This window comes from Limulus polyphemus, unplaced genomic scaffold, assembly GCF_000517525.1.
Source record: "Limulus polyphemus unplaced genomic scaffold, Limulus_polyphemus-2.1.2 Scaffold583, whole genome shotgun sequence".
In the NCBI taxonomy this organism is placed as follows: Eukaryota; Metazoa; Arthropoda; class Merostomata; order Xiphosura; family Limulidae; genus Limulus; species Limulus polyphemus.
Genome location: NW_013666193.1, coordinates 446,671 through 459,622, shown reverse-complemented (window position 1 = coordinate 459,622; position 12,952 = coordinate 446,671). Strand labels below are relative to the sequence as shown.

Here is a 12,952-nt window from a genome sequence, read left to right as displayed (position 1 = left end):
AACAATATATTGTTACGACAGCAGAAGAAAATTGGAGATGGTAACATGTGATGAGTTTCTAGAACAATCATGAAGGATCGAGTGTTTGCCAGACACCCTCTACTTCAATATATAAGCCCGGCAAATAAAGTGGAGATAAGAATAGCAGACAGGGAGATATAGAGACAGATAATCGAGCCAAGTCGTAAGTAAAGTGCGTGAATCATTGTGAATTATAGCGTATGTTTTAGTTAAAGTGACTGTGGAAATTAAGTGTATTGCAAAATTGTATTGAGAAAGAATAAACTAGTTTTATTTAAGAAAGGACTTGCATCTCTGAACTTCTTCGAAAATAATTTTTACGGGAAATTAACAAACAACCAGAGACATAACAATATACTAATTTTTAAAGTATCAAATTGAATTTTTGTTCAATAAAAATCTTTCAAATGCGACTGTAGCTTTTTCCCCCCAAAACTTTGTCTTCAAAATAAGGGTGCATCTTATATTCCGAAAAACACGGTATATAAAAAAACTTTGGAACTTTATAAAAACAGAATAATATACCCTGAAATAGGATTCCTCTGGTATATTCAATTATAGATAACATACCATTCACAAATACAAAGTTTAAGATATTTAATCGAAATAATTTTTCTTTCAAAAACTTACCTTATTAAAATATGATTTTGCAAAGCATAGTGTGTTTCAACAGGATTATATGGAGGTGACCAACAACAAGTCAATTTCTCAAAATTTTCAATTAAACAAGAAAAGTTTTTTCTTCAACTTTACGTGGTTTATCTGTAAATTAAAAATAAAACTAAATCAAGATATTAATTTGAGTAGGAGGAACTATCATCACACAAATAGAAAAATTAAAACAAGTTATTTATTTCACCAAAGATGTATATATATATACATATATATCTATATATATTACTAAATTAACACTTCACATTCACAAACAGGTAAAATCAAAAATATTTTTGTTTTTTATATATACAAATAATTTTAATATGAAAATACTATAAGTAAAAATAAGGATAAAATTTGTTATTACAATTATTATGTAACACACTTCAGAAAATACAAAAAACATTTAAAAATACTGCACAAAACATCAAGATGTTTCTGATAAATTAACAGGAACTTTATTAAACACATTTTGTTTTTAGTGAGAAATAAGCTATATTATAGGAATTTCATAACAATTTACATGTACTACTGTATATTATTTACTTTTAAGTTAAAACAATTCATGCACCATTTTAAAACTCAAAAACATATCAGTAAATAACATGCAATAAAAAAATTATAGTTAAATGAGAAATATACAGCAAAACTTAAAAGGAGATGAAATTGAATAATGATAATGTAACTCACATCCAACAGTGACAATACTCAAGCAGAAAGTCAACTCCTTTGTTTCATTTCTCTCAGGAAGCTTCAAGTTACAAAAGTATCTTCCAGAGTTTTCAAGACTGGCATTGTGAATTCGAAGCTGTGCGGTGAAACCATTCAAGATGTGGATGTAATTACGAGAAACCAAAGAATGGTTGAAGCGAAACTCCAAGTTTGTAGAGTTAACAAAATATGTCTTACTTGCATGTTCCTTGTTTGTTAGAGTAATTTCTTGTTCGTATAGAGTACAGTTAAGGACAATAGTAGACCCAACTTCTACAGAGTAGTCACTTGTCACATCTGGAAAGTTAAATGATTCAATATTAAATGTTAGATGTAATTAGTAGTATAATACTAATTCAATTTGAGATTATAAAAAATAATAATATTTTAATTCCATTTTAATAATTAGAGTTTTCTGTAAGAACTGCATACATGATACTCTGTGCCTTCAATATAAACAAAATATATTTGAAATGCATTAATTTCTGCTTTAAGTTAAAAGATTATGACTAAATTATTATAAAGATGATCATGAGAATTAATAACTAGTTGTATTACAAGAGTGCTCTTGCATACTGATAGCTGGGCAGTAACATTTTAACTTCAAGAGCTTAATGTAAGCTTTCCTCAGTGAAAGCTGAAAAAGGAAATACAAAATGTTCTTTTCAAACTTGAGACTAACATTTTGCTTTGTGCAAAGACTTACAAGCCTTTATACAAAAAGACATTGCTACAAGTCCACAAATTATTTTCAGAAACATATAACACAAAGGACAAGCAATGGTAGTAGCCTAGAAACTTTCTCTTTACAGGAAAGAAAACACTGAATTCTGAGCTGACTTTTGAAAACACATCTACATATAACCTGTAGGAAAACTTTATGTAGAAGTTTAACAAGTTCGTCTTTTAACACAATTGAAAACCAACATATTACAGAACCAAAGTTAAAGTATGTTTTTAAAATGTGAAAGCAACAACAGGATCTTTCATTTTTAAAGAGTTATTAAGTATCCTCTGAATATTCTTGTGCATGAGGTCCAGAACAGTTACTTTTATGAAGTACTTTTGGTGTCAAAAAGTAAAAACTTTGTAATTATCAAGCATATGATTCCAGATTGCCAAAACATACTTGTTCTACAAATACAATTCATGTTAAATGACTCAAGTCATTCTGATTCTTTCTGGCAATTGCTTTTTCACCTATCTACTTATATGTATGTACATGAATTTAAACACACATACACACACATTCCACCACCCACCACACACACACACAGATACACATAATTATATTGTTTGTACATCATTATGGTGACATAAGCTCAGTATAGCCTAAGAAAAATGTGGCTTGCCCAGTTAAGGAAACAACATACACCACCACCACCCATCATTAACAAAAATTTACAGTAGAGTAGGAGTTTTGTCAACTGGGTGGTGTGAAGAATCAATGTTGAATGAACCTTTGTTGGAGGAGTAGAGCTTCTGTTGAGGAAACACCATTTTAACAATGTAAGCAAATTGTGAAGAGTTAAGTAAAAAACATCTACAATCTGTAAGATTTCTCAGAACTACTGATATTATTTTATTATATTTCTTTTGATTTTCTAGTGAGTCTTATACCTTAGAAAACAAAAACAATATTTTCTTTAGTAGACTGATCAAATAAAGGTAATGATGTATGTAATCAAGTACAACTATGAACAAGAAAATTTTGGTAATTAAAAGAAAATAAATGTATTCACACTTTCTGGTTGGATCTAATTGGGCACTTATTTATAATAAAAGTTGATGTAATAGATTTGTATGACATAAATTAATGCTGATATCAGATAGGTATAGTTTTTAGTTCTATCAATTTAAAAATGGTTGTAGCACATAGATATCTTTTATTAAGAGTTCTAAATGAAAAAAAAACCAGTAATATCTTTCTCTTAGCCAGTAATATGTTTAAAAAGTGTTTAGCATTTTTCTTATTATAGGCCTTGTTTATGATAATATCTATCTATCTTAATAAAAATGTTTTTTTTTCTGTGATATATATATATCAGCAACAAATGACAAAGGATATTTTTCTGTCAGCTAAACAATAAAAAAAATTAACTAAAAATTGTATGAGATGATATTTTTTGATAGAATTGTTGGCCTTTGGAATGAGTTGCCTCCAAGTGAAGCATTAAATTTAAGAGCATTCAAATGAAGATTTGATAAATATTTGAACACTAAAGGCTGGCTTTGAGATTTTTTAAATAGTTAATTTTGAATGATGGGATGGCTTTGTTGTCCATAAATTTTATATATATATTATAATAAAGGTTTTTAATCAATAAATTCTTTCAAATAAAATAAATCAATAATTTTCTTTTATTAAAACACTTCATTCTACAGTTTCTGTGAATTACCTTTGATGTAAAAAAGGTAATACAAAAGTTATATGAGAAAAACCATAAATATAAAAGTATTAATGCACATTCTGCCACAAATTAAGTAATATTATTTATAAAAGTGAACAATAATTTGTTAAATTTATTGCCTATGTAGTACAATGCTTTTACAGTCAAAGAATGCTTACACAAAGTATAGCAGAATTCTGTAAATATGTAAACAGAGTCCATGAGCCAGTATTTCAACAGAGAGCTTACCATATTACAGACTGAACTAATGTACAAAACATGTAAAAAAATGCACAAAAATGACAATTTTAGATATTTATGTCAGCAGGATATTTCTTTGTGTGAAGTAGCTACAAACCTAAACATAATACATTTATATAAGTCTTCATATGTGTAACTGAGCCATAAAAGAAGACACTTGACAGTGACAACGTATATGCTAGATCTTAGGCTATTGGTTTTGATTTTAACAATTTTAACTTATGGTTTTAAGCTTTATTTTTTTGGTGTTTCAACAAAATATTTAATAAATATATAAACACACAACTTCAGTGACTGGGGTTTATGTCATATATATGTATGTATGTATGATATATATATATATCTCAAACACACTTTTCAACAATACACAAAATTAATGCAAGTCAAAAGTATCACACAGGTTATTAAGTATAGTAATTTGACAATATTTAATGTGTTTTTTTTTTGTTTAGCAGCATCTTAAGAAGAGAAAATAAATGTTTTGTTGACTTATCCTAAAAATTTCTGCTGGATCATTTTTTCACTCAAATGTTAGATAAGCTAAAGATTGTGTGATAGAATATGTGAATAAAGATTAATATTATTAACTTAATATTTTCTAGTTGCCAACAAGAAGTAAATGGATCATTTTTTCACTCAAATGTTAGATAAGCTAAAGATTGTGTGATAGAATATGTGAATAAAGATTAATATTATTAACTTAATATTTTCTAGTTGCCAACAAGAAGTAATTACGCCTTTTCTTTTGACAAAATTATATGGATATTATCATATGATGATCCTCTGACTCTTCCCAAGGCCAGTGAAGGCCATAAAAAACTTGTACATTTTCCATTGTTGTTATTTATGTCAACTATAATTTTTGTATCACAACCATGTTCAGCTCTTTGTTGCATATGCAGCTACTTGCTTTATTGCTTCTGCTCAGAGACAGTTTTTTAATTAACTTCTAAAATTTGAAAAAAGATCCTTTTATTTTGATATAAAATACTATCTACTGAACCATTTTTCAAGTATCAAAACTCAATTTTGTATTATGGGTGGGCACAAAAAAAATCATATATAAACTGGCAAAAGCTGGTGGTGAAAAACAAACACATCATGCTCATAATTCACCCTAATGAAGTAAATACTGCATGATGAGTTGAAAACTTTAGGCTTTAAAATAAAACAAATTGTTTATGTTGAACTGTTGTTTTTTTATTTTTAAAAAAATGATGATTTTATACCCTTAATTTAATTTGCCTTTAGTAATTTTGGAGAGCATTTAATAATACTGACTGTTCCAGTGCAGTAAGCAGCAGAAGAGTATTAATGAAGTTAAGAGATGGGTTCTTAGTTGCATGAGAGCTGAGCTTGGTATAAAAGAGATTCTGTAGATCATCTACATGAGCATTAACTGTATAATTTCTCAGAAAGTAGAAGGTGCTCATATTAAAAACTCACAATCTAAAAAATATTGAACTATGCAGATCGTTAACTTATGGTAACAGTCAGTTCATGTTTAGAACCTCTTAGATCAACTCCCAAACAGAGAACTTTCAATTCTACTGGGAAGCATCCTTCATGCCTCATGATTTACAATGTGCAATTACAGCAGTGTGGGGAAGTTAAATATATAACATGAATGCATTTGTTCTTATTAAACTTGTTCATTTCCATATGTTATAATAATATAATGTTTTAACAATATCATGAAAACACAATAATTCAATTACTAGTTAAAAGTACTTAACCAGTCATGATATTTATTATGGTTTTCAAACTAGAATCCACTTTTAAGTTGAAGAGTGGTGTACAATCTAACGGTACAATAAATAATACGTTCAAGCCACTCATGTGAAAGTTATTTTATATACTCCTTTCTGTTAAAACTAAAACATATTTTTAATAGCATTGGATATAATTAGAAACCATTCATTCATCTCATTTAAGTATAATCTACTGTAGTTTATGTCATACACAGAAAAGTATGCCTATTACAATAAATAATACGTTCAAGCCACACATGTGAAAGTTATTTTATATACTCCTTTCTGTTAAAACTAAAACATATTTTTAATAGCATTGGATATAATTAGAAACCATTCATTCATCTCATTTAAGTATAATCTACTGTAGTTTATGTCATACACAGAAAAGCATGCCTATCACAAAATATATACATATTTTTAAAAACTTACATCCAATGCTTTGAGGAGTCTTTCGCCAGCAGGCTTTGCCAACATCAACCCAAATGAGGAGAATACACAGATTTACACAGAATTTGGTCCAACTGAACTGAAGTTTGCAGTTCATGATTAGGACTTTCTTGGTCCCCACAACATTGAAATTGTATTAGCCCATGGTCATGGTATTGTTTACAGCAGCTCTTCCTGTATGGAAACGTCTTATTTATTTTTAGTAGATGATAAATGACCCTTAAACTTATGAGTTATATCAAATAACCCATTTTCTTCTTTGTCTCTTAAGATCTACTGTGACAAGACAAAGCTCTCGAATGGGTGCTGATCAGGCTTGAAGACTGGTGATACTCTCTCCTCAGGGTCCTCTGCCTTCTCAACACCCTACCTGTAGAATAAAAAGAAATTAATAACACATTTCAAAATACTTGTGCTATTCAATGACATGTAAAGTACAAGCAGGCTAGCATCTTAGGAGTATTTAGCTGAATATTGCTTTTTTGTTTAATTGTTTATAATTCAACTTACTATGTTACTTGGCCCCAAAATGTTTAAGCGTCATAAAATAAACAATTACACAATTCTGGCAGGAAAAAGTAGTTTAAAAAAAAACAACGAGTTTTCTCTTTCATGAACTATTGAATTCAGATATTAATTAAAAAGTAAAAAAGAAGAACTGGTTGCCATTTTTGTGAACTCAACACTTATCTATTTTAACTACATCATATGTTTACAGCACCAAATACAGCTATACATAATTACAGGAAAAACAAAATGTCTAAAAGACTTGTGTTTTTGAAAGAATTTTTCTTTTCTTTTTCAGGATTAAAAAAAGAGAAAAACCAAAATAATAATATTTACAGCTTTAACAAAATTAAGACTTCCTTGTCAGGTTGATGAGATAAACTGAAAAACCAAATAACTTGTGGATTTTTCTGTGGGAAATTTTGAATACACTACTCTATTGACCAAATAAATACTTTGATAACTTTCTCTGTAACTACTGGTTTTACATTATTAACAGTTTTAAAGTAACCTATCGACACTAGGAGACACTCCCCCCCACCCCTCCAAAAAAGAAACTAATTGTAACAACAAAAATTTTGGATTAATAAATCAAAAAACCACTGAAGAAACAAGCCTCAGTAGATTCATGAAAACTGTATGACATTTTGTGAAATCCTACAAAATACAGTAAACAATCAAATTTACTTACAAGTAATCTTATTGATCCATTAAATATTATAATTATACCTGTGTGTAGATTTCTTAGCAATACCAATTCACTTTTAAATTGTTTTAAAGCAGCAGTACATAATATTTTTAAATTTTCAGAGTTCAGCTTGTCATTTTCATAGCTTTCATTTAATAGGTAGTAAGACCTCAGCTTTTTGCTAAATTTTTTAAAACTTTTAAAATTCATATTCAAACTTACTTGTTAATCAACAATTACTTTGAATAAATTTACTGAACATCTATCAATAGGGGCTAGATGATTAGCTGAAATTGATCAAAATAAATTACTCAAAAAACAAAAAAGATGAGGAATGGAAGATCAGTGACAAAAGGTCAGTATCAAAATTAGTATTCATGTGGTTTATTTTGAAATACATAGACAAAGTTTGATTTGTTATTTTTACAAGACTTCAGGTTAATGGGGTCAGCAGAAATAAAATGGCAGACATTTACTTTTTGCCCACAGATGGTGCTGTTATGATAAAAAAAAACTTACATGAAAAACAAAATATTATCAGTCATTCTTGCAAGTTTGCCTACTTTTCAGAGAATTTGTACATTATGATTCTATATAAATATTTTGACCTTTTACAGTGTCATTTTTGAAACAAAAAACATGGAATCTACTACTGAAAAATGTGAGAATTTCCTCATTATTGACTATAATATCGAATCCACAATTCTGAGTGTCCATATTAGTTTGCAATGTGTACTTAATGATGTATCAAAATACCTAAGCAATACAATTTGAGGATGAAGTTAAAATATGGAAATCAAAGGGAGAAAACCTACATGAGCATAAAGAGGTAAACAACATAGTTTTGTTTTACTCTTATTAAATATTCTACAATACGTGAAATGAATTTCATCCGAGGATACCTTTGGAGTCACAAAGGTCATTGACTGACCTCTTCATTATTGTACTTGTCTTAGGCTATTTTCATTTACATATTTCAATCATTGATATTAAGTAATTATTTAGTTATTTTTAGGGATAGCAAAATAATATCAAATATTTTCTGATATGATTGGTATGAAGAAAGTCAACAGGTAGATTTGCTTTATATTACTTATACACACACAAAAAAAGCAACCAAAAAAAAATACCAATCATGACAGGTGCAATAAAATAACTTTTCTTACAATTACAAGCCATTACACATATGATTAAAATAACAAATAACTTTAAAATAATGGGACATAATTGGGTACATTTTCCAGAAATTTGTTTTAACATAAAATTAGAAACAACCTGAAGCCTTGAAGCAAAACCAGTGAATGATTTTGATTAACATTCATTGCATTACTAGCATTTATAAGATGTATTAGGAGAAAGTTAAACAGATGCCTTACTCTCACCTACCTGTAGGAAAAACTCAGACATTTGAAGAGTGAAAAAAAAAAGATACACCCCCTGACCCTGTATCATTGTTTAACTGACAAAACAAATTGTTTCTTACTAATAAGAGGGGGGCACTTCCTGCTAGCTAGAATTTTGTCAGGATGGTTGACAACTACTCTATGATAAGACAGAACAGGATGTAAAGAGTACTGCAGGAACTGATACATACAAAGTGTAAAGGATGTGGTGCAGGCCTAATGTCTGTGTTTTGCAAACATCCATTTTTAATTTCACAAGCATATAAACTGGAACTGAATGTTTCTCAACAAAAACTATTCTAGCAAAATACACATAAAACTAGTAAATTAATACATGTTTTTCACTTCAAAAACTGGAAAACTCAGACACATGACACTGTTATATCTTATATCTGGAAGTTTTGTGCTAATCTTTATTACATGTTCTCTATACAGAGTAAAATTATAAACTAAAGTTAATGATTGTAACAAATACAGTTCAAAATATACAATGCACAAATAAGCCCTCCCTATTTTCTTGAAACTTCTCATTTCTCAAGAGTGCATTCTTGTTAAGTCAATAGGGCCCTGATCAAAATTTCTTTTTTTTTTCTTTCAATAAAAAAGGACTTGTTTACAAAAATCGAAGTAATTTATCCTTTCCTCTGATGTGGAAAGGGGGGGCTTTGCCCCCCCCCCCGGACACTGACGACGTCTCTGGACAGAAACTTAGTTTTTAACCATTACTCTCTTTATACCAAATTAGCCCACTTGCATCATGCTTAACTAACTAACATTAGTAATTTAAAGTGTACACACAAATAACATAACACAAGAACATTACACTTAACAATTACAACACGGAAACACTTACAAACATAATTATAGTAATCTTGGTCCACTCTTTCGTTATCGTTTACGGCTAGCTCATAAACACATTGCCTCTGGTTGACTGTCACATTTGTAAACTCGCTGTAAAGCAATGGAGTGTTTGAAACCGTGTCAATTCACCAATCTTGAGACAGAAACATACCGTTTCCACGAGTGTCAAAGAGATTTCAATGAGTTCGGTAGAGTTTATAAAGTCGTGGAATAGTACGTTTTCTATCTTCTCCAGCCAACTAATCTGTCTCGTATGTATAAACTCAACCACGAAACACAGCCCGAGGAGTTGGCAACGTGTAGAGTTATGGCAAGCACATTTTACGATCCATGCCGCCTGACACTTGCGCAATGGATATAATTCTGTATAACTTGTTTTATTTGCACCCAGTAGTAGAATGGTTAAGTATTGAAACACGCTACGCAGCCATGAATCAAATAAACAAGTCAATGTTGTATTAGATTTCTATTATTTTAAACACCAAAGTTTATTTTTATGCATGTTTCTAGTAGTTTATGGACTTAATCATGATCGACTGCGTGTAGCTAATACTTGAGAGATTTAATGTCGCTCACTTCACGATTAATTATTATAAACCGAAATAATGTAGCAGAAGACAATACGTATAAACTCCAAGCCAGGCCGAAGCGAAATCCCCAATTGACACTGTTACATTTATTTGACGCTAAGTCTACGACAGATGGGCGAGTAGCGGAGCAGCTGCCCATCTTACTGAAAGTCTCGCAGAATAGTAATTGGAAAAGAACTAAAAAAAAAAAAAGACACCAACATAGATGTATCACTTCAAAAAGTTTTGATATTTGTTTTTGGCTTCGGTTCAGCCAAGGGTTTGTTTGTTTTAGAACAGAAGCCACATCTGCTATTTTCTGTATCCACCGCTGAGAATCGAGCTCCGGGTTTTAGCGTTGTAAATCCGTAAATTGTGGTTACCACGTTCCCCAAAAAATATATCACTTCATTATGCTTATAAATCATTGATTTCCAATTTATTGCTCCTCCTCCCTAGAATCGTCGTGTAGACAGAAAAAAAACCAAAAAACATGCACTGGAAGTTTATACCGACAAGTCAAATTCTTTATTTTTTCACTCCCCATGTGTGTGTGTGTGTTTTTTTGTTGTCAGCAACATTTCTGGAAAATAGCTGAATGGATTTGGACGAATGTTGGTATACATTTGGACTATGATCCAACTTTGAAATTATTAGTTTTTGGAGGGTCAAGGCTACAGCAGGGTCAGGAAAATAAAAATCCCCATTATTAACATGGAAACCGATTTTTCGCACTATTTTTGCTCTATAACTTAGTCAAAAATGATCGGATTTTGATGAAACTTGGAGGTCATATGTAGAATATTATTCCTAATTGTCCTGCCAAAAATGATCCGTGTCCGTTGATAACGATGGCCATCCGGACACATTTTTAAAGGCCGAATATAATCAACGCTGCGTGGCGGAGGTATGCGCTCTACTGAGTGCCCCCTCTAGTCTTAAGATCTGTTTTAATCCACCTTTTGTCCCATTCTTTATGAACAATGAAGATTTGTTTGAGTTTGAGCACAAAATTACCAAATAGGCTATCTGCGCTGTACCCACCGTGGATATCTAAATCCAGTTTCGAGCGTGATAAGTCTTTAGACTTGTAACTGAGCCACTGGGGGATGGGACTGCACAGTTAAGGAATTTAATTTTAAAGAAAACAAATAAATGTCTCACCCACACACACGTGGCTTTGCAGCGGATCTGAGGGCTTGCAACACTAAAAATCTCGTTTCGATATTCGCGCATGGCCGTAACCAGCTGGGGGCAACTGCCCCGGTATTTTTTTATGAGCAATTTTTTTTCTCTCCAAAATCTGGTATGCATATATATATATTCCTTCATTCAACTGACAGTAAATGTGCATCTGGCTTGTATGTATACTTGAACAAACCCCTGTGGGTAGAGTGTAAACTGAACAAACCAAAAACCCTCCGAGAATTGCATAGAATGGCTGTGAGAGGGCAAATTTTAAAAAAAATTCTTTTTTTGGGGGGGGGTTGCTGTAAGCCCTCAAATTTCCAGCTGATTGTTATTTCTTGCTCCGGTAAATTTATATCTCTGGTTACGGCCATGTTCGCGGTGGGCACAGCACAGACAGCCCACTGTGTCTTTAATTAAAGTGTATACTAAAATCAAAACAGAGCAAATGCGAAAACCTGTGATTTAAATTTCAACGTAAGTTTCGGTAACTGAATAATGCCTATTAAACATTTTAGTGAGATTTTAGAAGACTATCAGACGCCAATCACTGTGCTCTACGATCCATGGTATTAGTAACTAAAGCAACAAACGTTGTCTCCCCCATCACGTGATTCAACAGGTCTGTGAACACCTGGTAACCAAATAAACTATTTATCAAGTTTGTTTATTTTTAACACGTACAAATTACAAAATTTTATTCGATTCAACTTTAAAAACAAAAGTATTTCAGTAGACTACGCAGCATGTACATCTGCTTATCGTTTAGTACTAACGCCGATAAGGAGTTTAACTAAAATACATGCAGTGACGTACCAAACGAGCCAATTTGAGACGATATACGAATACAATGTCATGCTCATACAACGTTTTAATTTCTACACACTGTTTGCCGGACGAAATTTATTATGCGTCTGTTTCCAGCTTCTTGTCTATCAAAATAAACATCAAGACCAACAACACCTACAGACTTGCACAATGGCCCCAATAGGCGAGCTTCTTCCCTATTGTAACTAGATTATATATAATTCACAAATATATTTGTTAGCATGGATGACAGCCGTGGATCAATACAAACGGGCGACAAAGAAAATACTCATTGACATTTTTATCACTGGAGAAAAATTTGAGATTTGTTCAGGGAACTTTTGTAAAACAACGACCTTCATCATAGCATTTAGCTGTAAATAGAAAAACCCTTAAAATCAGGACCGTAGACAATGGAGGGAGCTTTTGGAGATAACCCCGAAATTTCTTCCGTTACGACAAAAAAAGGAGAAAGGTTTTGGTTTGTTATGAATTTCGCGCAAAGTTACATGAGGGCTATCTGCGCTAGCCGTCCCTAATTTAGCAGTGTAAGACTAGAGGGAAGGCAGCTAGTCATCACCACCCACCGCCAACTCTTGGGCTACTCTTTTACCAACGAATAGTGGGATTGTCCGTCACATTATAATGCCCCCACAGCTGAAAGGGCGAGCATGTTTGGTGGGATGGGGAT

General features: G+C 31.5%; 1 protein-coding gene across 4 annotated transcripts in view; it reads right to left on the bottom strand.

Moving 5' to 3' along the window:
- LOC106459271 (protein sidekick-2-like) overlaps positions 1 to 12,952 on the bottom strand; it is a 97,569-nt gene that overhangs the window by 51,203 nt on the left and 33,414 nt on the right. For 2 of the 4 annotated variants that reach the window (XM_013918873.2, XM_013918877.2), the window contains 3 exons: positions 6,221 to 6,608; positions 1,366 to 1,683; positions 652 to 783 (listed from right to left, as the gene is read on the bottom strand). The gene's annotated coding sequence lies outside the window, so the exon portion shown is untranslated. Of the gene's footprint in view, positions 1 to 651; positions 784 to 1,365; positions 1,684 to 6,220; positions 6,609 to 8,819; positions 8,877 to 9,689; positions 9,981 to 12,952 lie in introns of those variants that run through there. The other 2 variants (XM_013918878.2, XM_013918876.2) reach the window with 2 other exon arrangements.